Raw genomic sequence first — 12,015 nt, 5'->3', positions numbered from 1 at the left:
AGTGCTTCTCCCTTCCACATTTTTGTACACAATCTTCCCCATATTTAGTCAGAGCCCAGGATTAGCATTGTTGTTATAGGAATGCAAAGAGAAAGAAATTTCAGAGTTTCACTTTTGACTTGCAAAATAGGCTCGCAAAGCCCATAACAATGATTTCCCGGGAAAGGAATTAATTATACAAGCCCCAGAGCGGAGGTTCTGGCATAAACAGGAGATGGGAGAGGGAGTAGATGAAGTACTGGGTTTTCCTGCCCGGAGCTGAGAGAGCAAACTATGAGATGGTGGCAGTACCTTCGGAACTTAGGTCTGAGAGAGCTGGTGAGGGCCCTAGGAAGGGGAGGGAGGAAGATGGACACCCCAGGTAGGTTTGGAAGGATATAAGAACAGATACCAGTATTCATGTTTTTGCAAACCACACAGAGTTGTCTGTTCCCACTGTAGCATCCAAGCCAAAGAACCATGGCAGCTGATCGAGCTGTCTGGGAATGTGGGACAGAGTGTAGCTTCCCTGGGCTTCATACCCCATGGAATGCAGGAAAAGGAGCTGGGAGTTTCTGAACCCCACAGAGGTACCAGGGAAGTGCTGGAAGTGGGGTGATGGCCCAAAAGCACGTGGGTCCGGTCCATAACGGAACAGAAGGCATTCAACAAGCAACTGAGGGCTCAGCCAACACACAGATGTCAGTGATGAGTGATGGCCTAAGACGAAATACCAAACAGCAGGAAGACCACCTCAGTGGAGGCCCCCTGGGAGTCTTTGCCCTCCCACTGCTGGGGTGATGCACAGCACCCCACAGATCCTAGGTGCCTCAGAGGATAAGGAAAGGAAGGCAGGGGAAGAGCCTGAATTGACAGAATTTAACTCGGAATCATCAGATTTTCCTGGAATTATCAAGATTGTTTTCTGCTGCCTTGCCAGAAGTGGATTGTCAAGAGTTAACTAAGTCAATAATAGAGAAATAAAGACAAAATTTAAAAATTGCAGCCATGAATCTGAGTCCTTGAAATTCACATTCAGTAGTCCCAATTCTTTGGACTGAACCTCATATAACATTAAGCTTCACAGAGTTCCCACCGTGGCTCAGCAGAAACAAAACTGACTAGAATCCGTGAGGACGCAGGTTCGATCCCTGGCCTCGCTCAGTGGATTAAGGATCCGGCGTTGCCATGAGGTGTAGTGTAGGTTGCACATGCAGCTCGGATCCTGAGTTGCTGTGGCTGTGGTATAGGCCAGAAGCTGTAGCTCCAATTTGACTCCTGGCCTGGGAACCTCCATATGCCACATGTGTGGCCCTAAAAAGCATTAAAAAAAAAAAAAAAAGGTCACTCTTTAGATTGTTAGGGAGAATAAATGAGTACATTTGGAAGACACACTGCCAGGCTTCTCTCCTAAGGGGTCCTGCCTGTCATCCTTTGGCGGGACTTGCAAACTCTGCCCTGGGGTGGATTACATGTAATGAGACTGCAGCTTAACCAGCTACTCACAACCTGGTTCTTTATTGTGAGAATGGAAGGGTGTGCTTTGAAGTTTATGTGGGATTTATATTGATTCTTCTCATTATCCAACTAGGAATTTATTTTATTTTGTTTATGAGAAATTCCTCTTTATATACAGCATAGGAGCCTGGGTACTAAGGGCCAGGAAGGAAAGTGGAAAATAATTCACCTTTATTACTCCCTCTTGTGCTCAGTGTGGAACTAAAGCCTCACCATACACTTTTAAGTTAGCATTATTATTACCCAATTTTATAATGTTTAAATTGTAGCTGTGGCTCGTATACTTGGCACTCAATAGACCTTCAAATGTTGGTTGAAGGAATTAATGAATGAAAGTTGAGTCACATGCTCAAGGCAGCACAGGTTGTGAGTGAGAGAACCTGGAATTGACTCTGAAACCTATTTGTTTCCACTATACTATGATGTGCATTCTAGGGTTATACTTAGTTCCTTGGTGATTACTTATTAAAATCTTCTTTCTCTGTAACCTTGGATCTCTTGGTCATCGTTATTTTTACTCTCCGAAGTACCTGGGACTAAGCATCCTTCTTCAAAGCAGGAGAAAAAGGGAAGATGCATAGCATCACAGAGAGACTTCAAGGTGGACAAGATGAATGTTGAGGGACTATAACTTCATGGCCTCTATCCTCTCAGTAATTAGGTGGCCAGTTCATCTGCTAAGGATGAGACCTAGAGATTGGGTTGGGATGGAGACATTTCAGGGCATAGGGTGGAACAGATTTAGAGGGAGTTCTTTGGGATATATTAAAAAAAATAGAGTTGAATTTATGATAGCCAAGACATGGAAGCAGCCTAAATGTCGACCAACAGATGAATGGATAAAGAAGATATGGCACATGTATATGACAGAATATTACTCAGCCATAAAAAGAAAGAAATAATGCCATTCGCAGCCACATGGATAGACCTGGAGAATATACTGAGTGAAGTAAGTCAGATGAAAAAGACAAATATCATATGATATCACTTATATGTGGAATCTAAAAAATGATAAAATGAGCTTATTTACAAAACAGAAATAGACTCACAGATACTGAAAATAAAACTTATGGTTACCAAAGGGGGGGATAAATAAGAGTTTGGGATTAACAGATACACACTATTATATGCAAAATAGACAAACAAAAAGGGCCTACTGTGTAGCACAAGGAACTATAATCAATATCTTGTATTAACCTATAATGGAAAAGAATCTAAAAAAGAATACATGTGTGCATAACTGAATCACATTGCTGTATACTTGAAACTAACACATTGTAAATTAACTATTCTTCAAATAATATAAAATTAGAGTTGAATAAAAGATTTGCTGAGTACCAGAGGGGGATCCTTAAATAATTTGTGGGAGGGGTTAACTCTGCTTACAAGTTTCTGAAGGCAGATGTTGTGGATAAGAAAATTTCAAATTCCTCAAGATTCGAAAGGTAGTAAGTGACATTCTAGATTCCTATCAATGTCTGTAACTCTCCATCCATTTTTATGGAGTCTGCTCTCCATATTTGCTTCTCAGTTGATTATAAGACAGACTGCTCCCTTGTTTCTTCATCCTTGTGTTTTCCAAAGTCCTCAGCACACTGTGCAGTGCAGAGCAGGTCCTCAGAAGACTGGGATCAGAGCCAGAGGGTGAGCTCTAGGAGATATCAAAATAGGCAAGCTGGGGATGAGTCAATCAATAAGTTCATTTAGAGGCACAGCCCTGGAGAGGGGACAGAAGGCCAGGTAGGAGCCTAGTTCACACTCTCAGGGATGAATCCTCCAGGAAAGTGAGGCCTCCTGAAGTCCAAATTGCCCCTGGCTCATCAGGATTTTTCTTCTGACCCTGAACTTGTATGGGGGAGGGGATGCTCCTCTTGCTGCTTCTCCATGAGTGCACCTCGAAGGTCAAGGGCTGACTTGCTGAGCCTTCTTGCTCCTTTCTCTTTATGAATCAGCATCCGTCTTCCCAGCTCAGGATTCAAGGTTATTGAAAAGAACAACTCATATAGCTTAGTGCTCTGGTGAAGGAGAAATCTTGGACCTTCACCCTTGCAGGGGACCATGGAAGTCTGCCACAGGGTGTGGATACCAGGATGTACCTGTGTGGCTATGTGTGTGTTGATGCACATGTGCATTTTTCTGAGAGTAGGTATGTGTTCATGCAGGTGTGTGCATGTGAGTGTGCATGCAGGTCACTTATGGTGCCTGTGGCCTCAAGGCCTGCAGAGCAGATTTAGAAATCTATCTGCTCGTACAGAAGGTAGAATTTTCCAGAATTTTCAATCCTGAAGTGACCTGAGCCCATACACTGATTTAGATCTCTTAGTTGTGAAAATACCTGCAATGCAAGGCTGCACCACCATAAAACTTGACATTTCAGAAGGTAAACTTTTTTTGTATTGTTGAAGAGTTCTATATTTTAAAAAATCTCATGAGATCTTTAGAAACTATGTAACACAGTAACTATGTATAATCATTCGTATTAAATATTCATTGTATCAATTGAGATTAGAATTTATTGCATCAATACACAGACACACACATAGACATACCAATAAATTATTTACTGGCATTGATATAATAGCTTTGTGAACTGGTGAGGCCTCAGATTTCAGTTAGTTCATACTCCACCATCCCTAGGGTGTTACTTTTATTCTCATGGTCCAAAATGGGTGCTAGACCTCCAGCCATCTCATCCACATCCCAGGCAGTTGTTGGAGGAAGGCAGGAAAAAGGGCATACCTACTCTCTTTAAAAAGACTCTCTGGAAACATCTTGAAAGACTGCTTGGGTTTACCTGTGACCGAATTAAAGTTGGTATGGCCACACTAATTGCGAGAGAATACGATATGTTTACTTAGGCATGTGACTATCCTGTAAATAAAAATTGAGTGACAAGTGGCAGTCCCTGTCACCGTCTCTAAATGCTCTTATTTCTCAGTCATATTAGCCTGCTAAGCTATCTTCATTCCCTGCCCGGTGCATGAGGCAGGGTGGTGCCATCTCGCTGAGTCATGAGCTCTTCTTGCAGGGAAGGCCCCTGCAATCAATCTTTTTGATCCTGTTTCTTCAGCTCCCTTCTCTGTCTTGGTATTAAGTTCAAACCCCCCATTTTACAGGGGAGAAAACTGAGCCAAAGGGAGATGGGGTGCCTTACAATGCCATTTCAGTTATGAGTGACAACATTTCTTATTATGCTCAGAAAAAGAGAGATCTTTTCTTTCTTTTTTTTTTCTATGTGTTTTCCCCCTTTGGTAAGGGAAACATAAAGCCTGTTAGCATGAGCAGGTCTTTGTAATGGTGTTCATTCCCGCGCGGGTTCTAGCAGGTCCCCACCCTCTGGCAAGAACGCATCCTGCCTGTGGCTATGTTCTCGTTTGTTTCCTTCTTTGTTGGTGTGAATTTCCACCAGTCCAGGCACGACACTAGGTGCTTTACATGTACCATTCACTTCAATTTTACAACCCTTTGAGTTAAGTGTCTGCTCTGATCACCTCCTCCTCACCCCGCTGGTGCAGGAGGGATTGCTGGCACCAGAGAGTATAAGATGGCTGGACACCTGGCCAGGTGGACAGGTGAGGCTGACTGCAGTTCACTGGTCACATATACTCACAGCCCTGGAGAGGAGGGTGCCATGTGCCTATAGGGTCACATGGGGCTGCACTTGGGGCCACAGTAAACCAGCAGGAGCTACAAGAGGCAGGCTTGGGGGTGACAAACGAGTGACATGACTCTGGCTTTCTGCAGGAGGAGGTGATTGTCTAGCCTGAGTCATTTTGTGGCCTGGCAGGGAGTTGAAACCCACTAGGCTGAGGACCCAGTGGGGTGCAGCTGGTCCAGCTGACAGAGAACCAGCCAGGGGAGGATCCTTCCCTACTGGGAGGGGGCGTATCTGGCCAGAGCAGGGCAACTCATGGCTAAGCCTCCTTGGACCTGTGAGGCTCAACGATGGCAAGGCGGCACATGGACTCTTGTAATTCGGAGTACAATACAGTATAATCATCCCCATTTTATACTTGAGGAAGTAAGACACTGCAAGGGCCAAGGTGACACAGCCAGTGTGATGCTGAGTTGGATACCAAAAGGTTTTTCTTCTCTCAATATGGCTCTGTATCACATCATTACCTTCTTTGAACCCCATTCCCAGCCCATGCGGAAGTGTCTGGCCAAGGAGGAAACTGAGGGTCAGAGAAGTCACCCAGCTAGAGGTAAACCTCGGGGCCTAGGACACTTCACCTGCTGGCACAGCTGCCTGTGGTGTTGGCCCTGAATCAGAGTTTGGTCACAGTCTGCTGGCTCCCACATCTCTGCTTAGCATTGAGTAGGACCTGACCTTGGTGTTGCAGATGGGAGCATCAGCAGTATTTCTGCAGCTCTGAGAATTCCTTAGCGACAGGACAAGAGCCCAAACTCTTCAGGGAAGTGGTTTTTTTTTTTTTGGTTTGGTTTCTCTGTGGAGGAATAAAGACTAGGACCATTAAATTAAGTATATGCCTATCCAGGGGTGATATTCAAAATATTTATCAACTGCTAGAAAGACTGTGAGTTCCCTCTGGGCCACACATTAACCCTTTAATTAATGGGCTAATGGGTGGATGGTGGAAATTTCTGGGGGCTCTTGGAGAAGGGGCAGGGGCAATGGGAAGAATATTCTGAGGTCTTGGGGGTAGGATTACGTACTAATCAGCATAGAAGTGTTTCAGCATTTCTATATCAGCCCTCTCTGTACCCTATGACCAGCAATCCTGCAGCTCGGTACATAGTACTATCCTCAATTCTCCCCAGGTCCATAAGGTGACACATGTGTGGTTGTTCCTCCCACTGTTGTTTGTGGTGGTGGGGAATTTGGGATATTCTGGGCACCCATCATTGGAGAGTGGATGACATACAGTAACAAAGAGGAGATGCAGAAGTTACAACTATGGCTCAGCAGTAACAAGCCTGAATCGTATCCATGGGGATGGGGGTTTGATCCTTGGCTCAGTGGGTTAAGGACCCGGCATTGCTGTGAGCTGCAGTGTAGGTCACAGATGCGGCTGGGATCTGGCATTGCTGTGCCTGTGGCTGTGGCCAGCAGGTGTAGCTCTAATTCAACCCCTAGCCAGGGAACTTCCATATGCCACAGGTGCAGTTCCCACCCCCCAAAAAGAGGAGATGCACATAGAGTAACAGGAATGGAGGTAAAACCCAGCCTACCTTGTAGAGTGAAACACATGAGAAGATTGAGAGAGAGGACAAAGGCTCATTTGCCTAAATTAAAATGGTATGCATTCAACACAACCATACACATTTTTCAGGGACATGGAAGCAAAGGCTATCAATAGGCTCATTAGAATGGCAGCCTATGGAGAGTTGGGGTGGCAGTGCAAGTGTGGATAAAAGCAAAATAAATAATCAGAACAGGAGAGAGGCCTTGTGTGTGCTAATGATGAGAATATGCTAGAACTGAGGAGTAAGAGAACGTTAGCCTTCTGCAACCAAGGGAAAAAAAAAAAAAAAGGAAAGAAGGATGACTAAGTCAGTCTAGCTGAGCAGTGCTCCTAGGTATAACTGCAGCTGCATTGAAAGAGGAAGGCTGGGTGCATTCAGGAGCCTGACCTGCTGCATACGGCCAGCAGGGGGCTTACTTCCCATCTTGCTCCTCCAGAAACGTCTTTTTGTTTTGTTTTATTTTGTTTCTTTGCTTTTTAGGGCTGCATCTGTGGCATATGGAAGTTCCCAGGCTAGGGGTCAAATCAGAGCTGCAGGTGCTGGCCTGCACCACAGCCACGGTAATGCAGGATCCAAGTCGAGTCTGTGACCTACACCACAACTCATGGCAACGCCGGATCCTTAACTCACTGAGCGAGGCCAAGGATCGAACCCGCATCCTCATGGATCCTAGTTGGATTCTTTTCCATGGAGCCACAAGGGGAACTCTCCACCAAAAAGATCTTTTGACTCCTTCTCACTACTATATGTTGATATGGTAGAATTGCCTCCCTATGTTATTATTGCAATAAGAAGCTGTGATTTTTTTTTTCCAAGAAAATTTTAATAGAGAATTTCTCCTGTCACAGAGACTGGATGGGTCACTTCCACTGGCCTCCCATTGGAAATACCTCAGTTGTATGCTCTCCCCTACTGGCTTGGTGGGGTTGGACATGTAGACTTTAGCCTGGGCACCAATGCATCTTGTAGGAAGATCAACTGTCCTGATTTGCCTGGACTGAATAGGTTTTTGGGGGCACTGGACTTCCAGTTTTAAAACTGAGACACTCCCAGGAAAACTAGGAAGAGTTGGTCATCCTCCTATCCAGGTAACCACTGGGGGTACTATTACCAAGGAAGCAAAAAAGACCATGGGGTTGTGCCCAGCAGTCTCTGCCGTAGGTAAACTCTTTATTCTTCAACTTGAAATTGAAGACTAGACCCTACGTTCCATTATACAAATGAAGATTATTAAAAAATGAAGGCGTAGGTAGTTCCCTTTGTGGTGGGTTAAGAACCCAACTAGTATCTATGAGGATGTGAGTTTTATCCCTGGCCCTGCTCAGTGGGTTAAGGATTTGGGTTGCTGCAACCTGTGGCAAAAGTTGTACATGTGGCTCAGATCTGGTGTTGCTCTGGCTGTGGTATAGGCTGGTAGCCATGGCTCTGATTCAACCTCATGTGCTACAGGTACAGCCCCCACCCCCCCAAAAAAGACAAAAAGGAATGTCCAGAATTCTTCCAAAGGAAAAACCATGAAGTGGACATATCTGGTCTTTGGTACCTCTGAGTTTGCTTTCCTGTACCTTCCCTGAAGTTTAAAGGCCTGACATCCATCCCTCTGTCCATTCATCCATCCATCCTTCCCTCCATCCATCCATCCCTCTGTCCATCCATCCATCTATGCATCTCTCTGTCCATCCATCTCTCTGTCCATCCATGCATCCATCCATCCATGCATCCATCCCTCCATCCATTTTATTCTTAAAGCAATCACTGAGCATCTGTAATGGGCCAGGCTCTGAAGGTACTGAGTTGAATAATACCACATAATGTCAGCCCTTAAGGAGCTCACAGTTTAACAGAGGAGACTCAATCTAAGCAAGCAAAAACAGCACAGAAGAATAACTGTACCTGGAGATTTGTGCAAAGTATAATGGGACCCTGTAGAAGGGATGGTTAAATATGATTTGTGGGTTAAGGGAAAGCTCCAAGGAAATGAGTGACAATGATATTGGACATTGAGTTGGCATTTGCCAGGTAGAGAAGGGGGCATTATAGGAACAGGGTGCAGGAAGGGCCAAGGCTCAACAAGCACACAGTAAGCAAAGAAGAAAGATGGAGCTGATGTGTTGGGTTGGAAGGTAAGACTGGAGGGTGTGTGTGTTGGGGTGGGAGAAGATGTGAGAGAATGGGTAAGGCAGAGAGAAAGGTGTGAAGAGCTTGACATTGGCTAAAAAGATAGGCTTTGGCTGGATTATGAGCAGTCTGGAAATTCATCCATTGGAATATTTTTTTTGTCTTGACCTCTCAGACAGAGCCTTTGCTGTGTTAAGGTATATTATGTGTATTGACAGGTGGATGCAGTATGAACTTTCCCAAAGCTTCTGACCATGGCACAGATGTTCCGTGGACCTCAACTTGGAATTCCTCAGAGGATACTTCGAAGTACCTAGAAGAGCATTCCTTTGTGCTTGGAGACTTAAGCAATATTCCCTCACAGGGTTTTTTCTTCCTTCCTTTCTTTTTCTTTCCCTCCTTCCTCCTTCCTTCCTTCCTTCCTTCCTTCCTTCCTTCCTTCCTTCCTTCCTTCCTTCCTTCCTTCCTTTCTTTTTCTTTCTCTCTCTCTTTCTTTCTTCTTCTATTCTTCTTCTTTTTTAAAAATAATGTATAAACTGTGTCCTTTTATTTGTAGAATTGTAAAGCTTTTATAACTAGCAAGGACCTTCATGGACTATATGGGCATTGAGGGCCCCAGAATACTTTTGGGCTTCACGTTTTCCTTTCCCTGGCACAGGAGCTTGGATGAGGGGATCTTGATCACCTGGACAAAGGGTTTTCAGGCAACTAACTGCATGGGGCACAATGTAGCAACCTTACTGAGGGACATGATAAAAAGGAGAGAGGAATTCGACCTGGCCATGGTGGCTGTGGTCGACGACGCAGTGGGCACCATAATGACCTGTGCTTATGAGGAACCCACCTGTGAGGCTGGACTCATCATAGAGACGGGCAGCAATGCCTGCTACATGGAAGAAGTGAAGAATGTCCAGACTCTAGAAGGAACTGAGGGGTGGATGTGTAGCAACATGGAGTGGGGTGCCTTTGGGGACAATAAGTGTCCAGACGACATCAGAACAATCTGTGACAAACATTCTCCAAATGCCGGGAAACCAAGGTATGAGAAGATGATCAGTGGCATGTACCTGGGTAAAATCGTCCACAGCATCTTGATCTTCTTCACCAAAAGGGGATTTCTCAGATCTCTGAGCCACTGAAGAGGTGGGATATCTTTCAGACCAAGTATCTCTCTCAGATCGAAAGGGACAGGTTAGCGCTGCTGCAGGTATGGGCCGTCCTCTAGCAGCTGGGCCTGAACAGCACCTGCGCTGACAGTATCCTCCTGAAGATGGTGTCAGCGGGGTGGTGTCCAAGAGGGTGGAGCAGCTGCGTGGCATGGGCTCGGGGGCCGTAGTGGATAAGATCCTAGAGAACTGGGGGCTGGACCACCTGAACATGACCGTGGGTGTGGACGGGACGCTCTACAAGCTTCATCTGCACTTCTCCAGAATCATGCACCAGCGAAGGAACTGTCACCAAAGTGTAAAGCGTCCTTCCTCTCATGGGAAGACGGTAGCGGCAGGGCAGCCGCGCTCATCAAGGCCGTGGGCATCCAGCACCAGGGAGAGGCAAGCAGCTAAGAGTCCCGGACCCCCCAGCCCGCTGCCTTCCAGCACTTCTCTCTTCAAGCAGCGACCCACGTTCTGCCCAGTGAGTTGCGCTGGGAGACGCTGGTGCCAGCACCTACTCTGGGAGGAAAGCAGAAGCCAGCTAATGGCGCGTAAGTTAGGGTACCAAATAGAGTGCGTGCTGTTGATAATCCCTCACCTCCAGACCCCCTCTCACCTACTCTGCCACTTTGCTTGATTTGATTTCCACCCGGTTGTACATTCCCCGCGTGTGAAGTTTAGTGGCATCCATTTCTAATTTATGCGTTCGTCCAACAGTTATTTATTGGCCCAAGATGAAAAGTCACACATCTGACCTGCTTTAGGGGCCCCCACAGCCCATCCTTGGGGACGTGTCCCCTGTGTGAAATGTATTCCCAGACACAGCCGGGGCTCCTCCTCCACGGGTGCATCATGCCGCTTCCTTGGCCCAGCACCCACTGCTGTCTGGTGTCCCCCTCTGGGCATGTCAATGCCAATGCATTGCGTGTCCGTGGAACTGGTCATAGCCACATTGTGATGGTCTTGCATTCTGTCTGTTTTGGGCGGCGGGGGGTGGGGGGGGGGCGGCGTGCAGTTCTGCAGGAAAGGATCTTGTCTCCATTGGGGTAAAAGAAACAATTCAAGAAACAGTTGGCGCATTGGAATTCCCCATCGCTTTTGTGAGCCACGTTGTATGACACAGTAAACTTTGCACCAGTTCAAAAAAACAAAAATAATAAATAATAATAATAATAATAAAAGAACTACCAAGGACTTTGGAGAGCATCTAGCCAAAACCAGAACCACAGAGGAGATACCAGTGAGGTGTTCAGAGGCAGATTAGTATTCAAGTCTTTGTTTTCATTTGATTTCATTTTATTTTTTAAAACTACAGTTTATTTACAATATTCAGCCAATTTCTGCTGTATAGCAAGGTGATTCACGTAGATATATATATAGTCTTTTTTTTTTTTTTTTGTCTTTTTGCCATTTCTAGAGCTGCTCCCTCGGCATATGGAGGTTCCCAGGCTAGGGGTCTAATTGGAGCTGAAGCTGCCAGCCTACGCCAGAGCCATAGCAACGCGAGATCCGAGCTGCATCTGCAACCTACACCACAGCTCACGGCAACGCCGGATCCTTAACCCACTGAGCAAGGGCAGGGATCGAACCCGCAACCTCATGGTTCCTAGTCGGATTCATTAACTACTGCGCCACCACGGGAACTCCCTAGATATATATATATATATTCTTTTCTCATACTATCTTCCATCATATTCTCTCCTAAGAGACTGGATATAGTTCCCTGTGTTATATGGTAGGATCTCATTGCTCATCCACTCCAGATGCAATAGTTTGCATCTACTAACCCCAAACTCCAGTCCAACTCCCTCCCTCCTCCCTTCTCTCTCCCTCCCCCCTCCCCCTTGTTCTCCATGTCCCTGAGTCTGTTTCTGTTTTGTGCATAGGTTCATTTCTGCCATATTTTAGATTCCACATATAAGTGATATCATGTGGTGTTTGTCTTTCTCTTTCTGGCTTACTTCACTTAGTATGAGAATCTCTAGTTGCCTCCATGTTGCTGCAAATGGCATTAATTCATTCTTTTTTTATGGCTGAGTCA

At 45.7% G+C, this 12,015-nt stretch overlaps 1 pseudogene; it reads left to right on the top strand.

The window, feature by feature from the left end:
* The first annotated feature begins 9,388 nt into the window (after positions 1–9,388).
* Positions 9,389–10,942, top strand: LOC125126883 (hexokinase-1-like; annotated as a pseudogene).
* Positions 10,943–12,015: the final 1,073 nt, after the last annotated feature.

This window comes from Phacochoerus africanus, chromosome 5 (assembly GCF_016906955.1).
Source record: "Phacochoerus africanus isolate WHEZ1 chromosome 5, ROS_Pafr_v1, whole genome shotgun sequence".
NCBI classification, from domain to species: domain Eukaryota; kingdom Metazoa; phylum Chordata; class Mammalia; order Artiodactyla; family Suidae; genus Phacochoerus; species Phacochoerus africanus.
The sequence above is the reverse complement of the archived record's forward strand: the minus strand, read 5'-3'. Positions and strand labels throughout refer to the sequence as shown.